We start from the raw sequence: 9,464 nt of genomic DNA, 5'->3' as shown, positions 1-9,464 counted from the left end.
TCAGCTCCTCACAGGATCTCTCTCTCTCTGTTGCTGAGAAAACCTTTCTATTTCTCTATTATTTTCTTGGCAACCAAACAGAGTGCTTGACTTCTGTTGATTTTGCTTTGTTTCAAATTCACCAAGCAGGTACCATTACATCCAAATCTTTTATATATTCAAAATTTTCCCTATCCAAAATCTTTGATTAGATATATTTTATATGTTTACTGGTGAATCCAATTTCTCATTCTCCTTTAAAAACCTGACCTTCAATCTTTGTATTTCTTTGTTTTTCAATTCTTAAATTCAATTGTTTCTTTTCTTGAATCTTAATTATTGACTTATAGATTGAACATTTTATACACTGAATTTAAATTTTTTTATTAGGAACAAGAAGGTCAATTATTGATAGATTTAGTTTTGGATTCATATTGGTTTTTTGTATTGTGTGTTCTCAATGTATCACTTTAGTTTTCAATTCATATTATACTAGGAACAGTTTTCAATATTCAATATCTCTTAGAGAATATTATATTAACTTTGGGAATATTGCTTCTAATTCAATATTATATAGAGTTGCTTGTTTCTAATTCGACATCTCTTTATCTCTACAATGAGAATTTATATAGGCTTCGTGCTACTGCAATATGGCTGGTGATTAAGCTCTGTACTTGATTGATTCTGGGTTCTCTTGCTAGTCTATTATGCTAAATGTAATGAGTCAAATTTTGGGAGATAGGTTTAAGTTTGTGAGACCTAACAAAAACTTGTTATGCATTTCAGATCCTTGTTGTAAGTAGTGTGCATTGGGGGTTGGCACACCTTCTGATTTTGTGCTTTAAATTGAATGGATAGTGTAATTATTTTCAAGAAAAACAGAAGTAGGTTCAATATATTGGCACCTTATCACTTTGTTATAAATATCTAAGTATATTGACCTTGGGTATGCATATAGATATTGTAGAAAGTTGGTTTCTCGTCCTCTATTTTCTACCCAAAGTGAGAGTGCATTGATCATTTTTTTGATGAGTAACATATTAGTCAAAAGATGGAATGATGGTTTCCCCATTTTGTGCATCAGTGATTTGAAAGCAAAGCTTGTACTTAATTTGCAGCCAGTTTTAGTTCTCAACGCACGAGTCAAGCTTGAAAATGTTATTGTAATGGTGGAAGGACTTTTTTGAATTCCTTTATTAAGGCTTAAAGATAGGCCTTGATTGAGGGGTGTGTGTTATTCTTTTATTGATTTGATAAATAAATTGCAATTTAATTTGTGTGGTATTTAAGTGCATGGAAAGAGTTATTTTGCTATGGTTGGCTTGTTATTAGAACTAAAGGGCAAAGAAGATGATGGGGTTGACTTGCTTTAATCTGATTGGGATGTTTATAGGATGGCATATTGTCTTAGAGCATCCGACAAAGATGATGTTTTAGATGCCAGTAGAACGTTGAGAAGGTGTGAAGTTGGTGATGATCTTGATGAAGGCACGTAGCAAATTATTTAATAAACCTTGAGAAGGTATGTTTTCTTTCTTTGTGTTTAGTATTTCTTGTCATTTTGTTCTCAATGTAGGCTCTTTTCCTTTGAGATTGGTGTTGTTTGAGCTTCCTTCTCCAGTTACTAGTGGACCATGGTTACTGTTGAGGATCTAAACCAAGAACTCTCCATATACCTTTTAGTGTACAAGTATTGGCTATTGTAGATACTTTTAAGTGTATTATTCAAAAAAAGGTTTTGTGTAGCATGTAGTGATTCCTGTTAAAAAAAAAAATGTATAGGGCATCAAACAGAGTAGTTGAGTTATGTTGATTTGTACAATTTTTTTTTAGAGTTAAAAAGAGTAGTTGATTGGTTGTTGTAATTCAATTTGGAATTGCACAATTATGTTTACATTTATATTTTGAATTAGGTTATTAAAGTTTGATCAATGTGAAAGAGCACTATTAGCCCAAGTGCCTGTGATCATTTTTTGGGTGAGTACGCTTTAGCTTAGGGTGGACCATGGCAAAGGGTGTAAATGGAGTTGCCACCTAATTTAGGTCTAGGAACTATAAATATAGTGTCCTTTTTTGGAAGGACTAATCTTTACTAGAGTACGTGTCCAGAGTTTAGGTATAGGGATGGGAAGGTTTTTGGCATCTAACCCTACTCGACTCATGGGTCAGCTTCCACCCATTATGTTCCAATTCTTAATCTCATTGAAGACAAATTTAACATGTTATTCTAAATCACACACACTCTAACATGCATCTAAAAGCAAGCAACATGGCACCATCATCCCCAAGCCTAGCATTAATCTGTCATGGCATTAAGCACATATTACCAAGGGCAGAAATATAACAAAGCAGATTCAAACAAGCATGTCAAGATATCTAAGCTTCAAACAATTTGCCGATGCTTTCAAGTTTTTATTGTTTAAAAATTAGTTGTTTGGCTTGTCACAAAATGATCTAAACTTAATAAATGGATTTTGCTAAGCCTGGGTTCATTTGGGGAGTTCGGCCCACCACTCAAAAATCAAGGCTTCCCTTGATTGCTCGTGAGGTAGCCGAAGATCCAACACCTGAAAATGCCAAGAGCCTAAGACCCAAAAAAAGGAATTATTTTAAGACTTGGAACTTCCTTGATTGCTTGTGAGGTAGCCGAAGATCCAACACCTGAAAATGCCAAGAGCCCAAGACCCAAAAAAAGGAATTATTTTAAGACTTGGAACTTCCTCACCGACCCAAAAGGAAGGAATTATTTTAAGACTTGGAACACCCACACCAAATAAAGTTATTGTTTGCTAAAGATGTACAGGAGTCTTTTTTTTTTTTTTTTTGGAAGAAAAAGTTAAGATATAGAGTTGGTTAATATAATATATAGAGACATCACTTAACTTAAAAGAGTGAAGCTTGTGAGTTGGGTCTAATAATATTATATTAACTACCTAATCTTCTCATTTGTATCTAATGTGTGACTTCATTACTCAATCAATCACACCATTCACACGTGAACATTATAACAAATCTTCCTCTTCATGTGTAAGTCTTCTAGCTACCAAGTCACTTGTGGAACTTCAGTTAGTTTCGCCTTTGAACATAAACTTTCTTCTTAGAAATCTAAGTGTGATGCATTAGCAACACCAATAGTGTGCCCTTTACTCAACCATGCTTGGGGCGAAAATGGGAGTCTTCTTTGCACAACTATGAGAGTTACTGATACACAGTCACATTGACTCACCACTAATAGAACTTTTTCTCAACCATGGGTGGAGGCAAGTGAGTCTTCCTTCTTGTACTCGGTGGAACTCACTAATGAACACTTGCCCTTTAACTATTGGATCTGATAACACTTGTTGGTTAGAAAAACATCTTGGGTAGATTTCTTGAATAATTAATATAACACATAGAATAGATACACCACCCAACCTTAAAAACTTAAGCTTGTAACCAACATAATGCACAATAACATCATATACACACATACACAAGTGCAAAAATTTTGTCCTGAATTAAGCATCATGTTGTAAATGCCAATTGAGCTAGTGGCATGGGCCGTGGGGTACACAAGCTTCACTGTATACCACTCAAGGAAAATATGTGGGTTTTAGTTGGGCAGCACAATTTTGTCCATCCATTACAAGAAAGAATACAAGGAAGTGTTTTCTAGAATTTTTAACTTTTCTTTCTAAAATGAGTAAAGAAAGTTAAATTGGTGGGGAATTCGCAAATATCTTTCCTTCACTCATCGATCATGTTGTAGATGCCTGAAATAGAAAAGTGTGACATTTATTGTCACATATGTAACATAAGTAGGGAGGTAGTTTTTTCCGACCCATTTACCACTCATTGATAATGAGTTAGGTTCTTCTCAAAAAAAAAAAAAAAAAAAAAAAAAAAAAAAAAAAAAAAAAGAAGGAAGAAGAAGAAGATAATGGGTTAGGCTAAAACTACTCCCCACATGATGTAATTGCCAAATTACAAGTGGCGTATTTATCAAACTAACATATGAAATAGTTGCAAACTTACATGTGTAGTTATTTATAAGATTACTATTTGACTCTATGTCAATTATAACTATTAATGCTCCGGTTGATCAAGAAATTACTATCTCGATTTTTAGTCTTGTTATAATTATTGAGCCACTAATATCCAAGCTAGAGTGGATATTATTGTTATAATAACAAAAAAAAAAAAAAAAAAAACATAGTTTTTAAAATCAGACTAGTTGTTTGAATGGATTAACTGGAAACAGGCTTGAAAGTTGATTTTTAAATCCTAAATATCCGAATTTTCAAAGAAAAACTTTAATGATAATAAATAATGGAATTCATGGTATATTATTCATTCATGTCCACAAAATGCTATTGTAATTATGTAATTACCATTGATGACATGATTCATTTTGATAATATATTAAGATAGCTACAACAAAATACAAAGGAAAATAGGGAAAATAGATTACTTCACCAAAAAAAAAAAAAGAAAAAAAGAAAGAAAGAAAGGAAAATAGATTACTTATCTTGTTGGGATTGCATCTGTAAATTTATCCTAACTCTTGTCTCTCTCTTTTTTTCTTTTTCTTTTTTTCTTTTCTTTATTATTATTTTTTTTTTTTGGTGGAAAAAAGTTAGAATTATTTCTCTATAACATAAATTTCTTGATTCATCAATTGCTGCATTGAAATTTCAGCAAAGGGCTTGGGCAATTGTGACCTTTGAACAGAAAACTCCTGTGATACTTGTTTCATTGAGGGGCGGGATTTGGGATTGGAACGTAGGCCTGCCAATGCTAGTGTTACAACCAGAACCACACTCTGAGCAATTGTTTGGTTGATATGAGGTGAGAGGCGAGGGTCTAAGACATCTTTCAGCATGATATGTTGAGTGGATGATGATGCCAATGAGGAAATAAGCTCTCCCTAATGCCTTCCCATTATTGTCTCTAGCACCACTACACTGAAGCTATCGACATCGCATTTTTCATTCACAACCATGGTGTAAGCAAGTTCTAAAACATAACAAAAAAAGTGTGAGCAAAACAATACTACTCGGAAGGTGTAACTTGTTAGCAATATTCTACTATTGTATGATAGTTAGTCAGCAACTTGGGAACATACCAGCAATTTGATCTTTCTAGTAAATATGTGAGCATATGATCAATAAGTAATCTCATGTTTTTTTGACAGTGTGGGTGTTTGTGTATGTAAAAAAATAAATAAATAAATTACCTGGGGCAATATATCCGTAGGTGCCAACAAGTGTGGTTAAATTGGAGGAATTAGGATTTAAGGATCTAGCTATGCCAAAATCTGCAACAATTGCCTCAAATTCCAAGTTTAGTAAAATGTTGTTTGTAGTTAGGTCTCGATGGACAATTGTTGGAATGCAATCATGATGCAAGTAAGATAAAGCATTTGCTATGCCTTTAATGATGTTCACACGTTTCTTCCAATTCAACTCCTTGGCTTCAATGTCATTGCTTAGGACATAAAATAAGCTTCCTCTTTCAATGTATTCATAAATCAAAAACATGCATCTTTTATGGAGACAATACCCATAAAGCTTCATGATATTACGATGACGAACTTCAGATAACACTTTGGCTTCATTCCTAAAACTCTTGTCAAAAGCGGGCTCTTGAGATTCTAAACGGTGAAGTTTTTTGAGGGCAATCACTTTTCCACTTGGTAGCATTGCTCTGTAAACACTACCATAACCACCGGTTCCAATGCAATATTTGATGTCAAAGTCCTCTGTTGCTGTAATGATGTCTTCAAATGCAATATTTCCATCATAATTCCATATTGAAAATATATCCCCATTCCTCTTTGCTTTACACTCTGAACGAGTGTTTTCGATTATCTTCTGGCGAGAAAGGAGCACAATTCCAAGTAACAAGAAGATGAAGGAAATGACAATGGGAAGAAGAATCTTTATCCATTTTGTGACGTTTTCGGTACTTGTGCAGCCAATATTAACGTGGGGTGATCCAAAGCAATAACAGAAGCCTGAGATATTTATTTTAAAGCATAAATCCTTGTTGCCCCTAATTGTTTCCGGCCCAAAACAGTCATAAAAACCCTCTGGGAGTGGACCAGTCAAAGAGTTGTAAGACAGATCCATTTCACCCCTGAAAACAAGATTGGGAGGAATTTTACCGGTGAAATTGTTATGGCTAAGATTTAAGTACTGTAAAAAGCCCAAGTTCCCAAGCTGAGGAGGTATTTCTCCACTTAACAGATTATGACTAAGATCAATAGTAGTTAACTTAAATGGGTAAGCCACTCGAGGAATGCTTCCAGTTAAGTTGTTGTGGCTTAAAAGCAATTGCTCCAGAGCATGTAAATTCGTCAGTTGAGTTGGGAGTGGTCCACTCAGCTTGTTAAGTGAGAGGTCTAAGACAGAAAGATGGACGAGATTTTGCAAATTGGGTGATATCCTTCCAGAAAGTTTGTTTGAGGAAAGATTAAGATATTGTAATCTGGTTAGCCGAGAAAGCTCATATGGAAGTGGACCAAAAAGATTGTTTCCACCCAGGTTTAATTTAACAAGGCTTCTTAGGTTTGTCAAAGTATGAAAAAGTGGACCAGTGAGCGTGTTATTAGAAAGGTCTAGAGAAACTAGATTTTTCAGCTTTCCTATTTTTGAAGAAATTTGACTAAGAAGACTGTTTGTACCCAAATGCAGAGCTGTCAAATTCTTCAGATTATAAATTTCAGAAGGGATGGTACCGTTAATTTGATTTGAATGTAAATCAAGATGAGTGAGACAAGTCAAAAGACCAAGAGTTGAAGGGATTGTACCGCTGAAGTAATTTCCACCCAGGTATAATTCAACAAGGCTACTCAGGTTTCCAAATTGTAAGGGAATTGGACCGCTCATTTGATTGAAAGAAATATCAAGCGTCTCTAATTGAGTGAGTTTTGCAAGTGAGAGAGGTAGTTCACCTGAAAAACTATTCCAAGATAAGTTAAGGTAAGTGAGTTTAGAAACACTACCGATCTCTGGTGGGAAGCTCTCGCTTAGCCCCATTTCTGCTAACTTGAATCGGACCAAATTTGGGAATGAAGAGAAGTTGAAATTGCGTAACTTGGCATTCCCATACCAAATGGTATAGTCTAAGTTGATCTCTATCACGCTTCCACCATCATTGCAAACGATACCGTCCCACTTGCAATGATTTGAGGTTGTTTCTTCATTCCACCTCAGAGTCTGGTTCAGAGCCTTTGCTTCTTGGGCTAGTAGCGATGATTGAGGTTTTGCAACAGTAGTATTCGCACTACCCACATGGGTTATGATTATGATAGTAGTAATCCAAACTAATATCACAAGGGAAATGGAAACAGAGGATGGCATGTTTAGTGGATAATTGGTGATCGTTTTAGTTCAATACAATTTTACTAAACAAAATAATTGATTATTCCAATTGCAAATAGTTCATTTATTTGACTTTATACAATTGTCGCATGGAGGGAGCGGTCTTGAATCTCCAGTCTCCTGCTGCATATGGGACCCACGAGAGCTTGGGAAAAAAAAGCGAGTGCCGTGTGGAATCTTTTTATCAACAAACAGTGCAGTTGATAAAGTGTCAATTGACTCGTGACTTACCTGAATAACCACAATACTATAGTCAATAAAAGTAGAGATCCCTCTTCCATGAAATTTCCTCAATGCAATTTTCCACCGAGGGTGTCCCACACGTTCTGTGTTTCCACGAAGAAAAAAGTCATGTGCGAACATCTTTATCATGTAAATGCCCAATTCTGAAATGAAAAGAGACATAAAAAGAATTTGTAAGGAAACAACGAGTTGTAGAGACTCGGCAAAGTCAGAACCACACAATAGAAAGTGTAAATGCCCAATTCTGAAATGAAACAAGGAGTTTTTTGGCCTGAAAAAGTGGAGGAATCTGAAAAACAAACCCATCTAGAAAATCTAGACTGTGAAACTGTTACTCATGACAATAGAAATGAAACAGAGCAACATAATGAGGTGGTAGGGACTTCTGATGTTTTAGTAGTTGAATTTCAGAGGATTTGCATAACAGGCGGTTCTTTAAACGTCAAGTGTGTTTCACAGATTGTTTTTAATAGTCATTTGATTGGTAAAAAGTACTTGGATAATCTAAAGCTAATTGATATTTCAAATCTCAGCAAAGCCGCGTGAATTGAATGCTTATTTTTGTTCTATTCTAGTCTCTCTTTTTTTTTTTTTCTTTTTCTTTTTTGGCTGAATGTCCTCCTATTCTAGTCTTAAGGTGATTATAATTTGTCAAAAAATTCTCATTAAATTGTTAAAATTAAAAGTAATTTTGAGTCCTCTAATTATTAAGTAAAGTTCAATTTGGTGACCATACTATTTATAGGGCTGTTTAAGGAGTTTGATATGATTTAGCCATCTATTTAATTATTTCAATTGTAAATGTTCAAATAGTTCTAACAAGATTTGCATGGGATGATAATTATCTTAATTATTTTATAATTTAAGATGAATATCAATTAAGCTTAATTTAGTGACATGTAAATTTAAGGTTGGACATTAAATTTAATTGATTAGGTTCTCTTAATAACACATGCATCATCTTCTCAAAGAAAAAATAAAACATATGCATATATCATTGTAATTTGACCTCTGTATGTGTATTCTAAGTCTATTTGACGTGACATGCAGAATTTGAGTTGCAAGTATTGCATACAACAAGGGCCAAAAGACTTTCGAGAGTAGATTTTCCATTTTCCATTCAAAGTCTCCCCTCTACAAGGACAACATGACTTTACCAGCACGCACAAAGTTGAGTTGTAACTTGTAACAAGTTGAATTGCTTCATGGTAAACTCAAGTTCTTAGGGCTATTCATTCAATTGACTTGAATTACTCTGAAGAAACTCCTTTGTTTTATCAAAATAATAATAATAATAATAATAATAACAATCAAAAAAGGGTCATGACTCAAGTCACTCAACAAATCACAATTGATCCCTAAAAGTATATATTTAATCAGTAAATATAATCTCCAAAATATCCAAATGATTATAATTCCACAAATGTTAAAAATATTAACAAAAATATTAAATAACTCCACACAAAAGCAATATTTTAAATTTAAACTTAAAATCTTGACTTATAGGGCATATAGGAAACTCCTTCAACAACAACTAGGTGCTTGGTATCTCAATAGCTATCTGCTTGCAGTACAACGATCACATTCTAGCACCCACAATTGTCACTACGAACATGAGCAGCTAATCTAGAAAACGAACAATAGGAATAAGCTAATGCATTTTTATAGATTTATACTTATAATGTAAATTATAAACTTACATGGAAGATACAAAAGATAGTAAATTTTATACATATTTGTAAAAAGTGGTAAATATTTTACACTTTTTGCAAATGCATACAATATTTACTATTTTTATGTGTTTACATTATAGGTTTATATTGCAAGTACAATTCCTACACCATAATCAAGGAAAACAAAAGGCTCTAGGTTTGCAAA

General features: G+C 33.9%; 1 long non-coding RNA gene and 1 pseudogene across 1 annotated transcript; one reads left to right on the top strand and one right to left on the bottom strand.

Annotated features, from left to right (window-relative positions):
- On the top strand, nucleotides 1-4,732 carry LOC115984251. Its single transcript, XR_004090448.1, has 3 exons — nucleotides 1-129; nucleotides 1,373-1,501; nucleotides 4,657-4,732. It is a non-coding gene; the product is annotated as an uncharacterized LOC115984251 (long non-coding RNA).
- Nucleotides 4,583-7,371, bottom strand: LOC115984243 (annotated as a pseudogene).
- Nucleotides 7,372-9,464: the final 2,093 nt, after the last annotated feature.

The sequence above is a fragment of the Quercus lobata genome, chromosome 4 (assembly GCF_001633185.2).
Source record: "Quercus lobata isolate SW786 chromosome 4, ValleyOak3.0 Primary Assembly, whole genome shotgun sequence".
Taxonomy (NCBI): Eukaryota; Viridiplantae; Streptophyta; class Magnoliopsida; order Fagales; family Fagaceae; genus Quercus; species Quercus lobata.
This window is presented reverse-complemented; position numbering and strand designations above follow the sequence as displayed.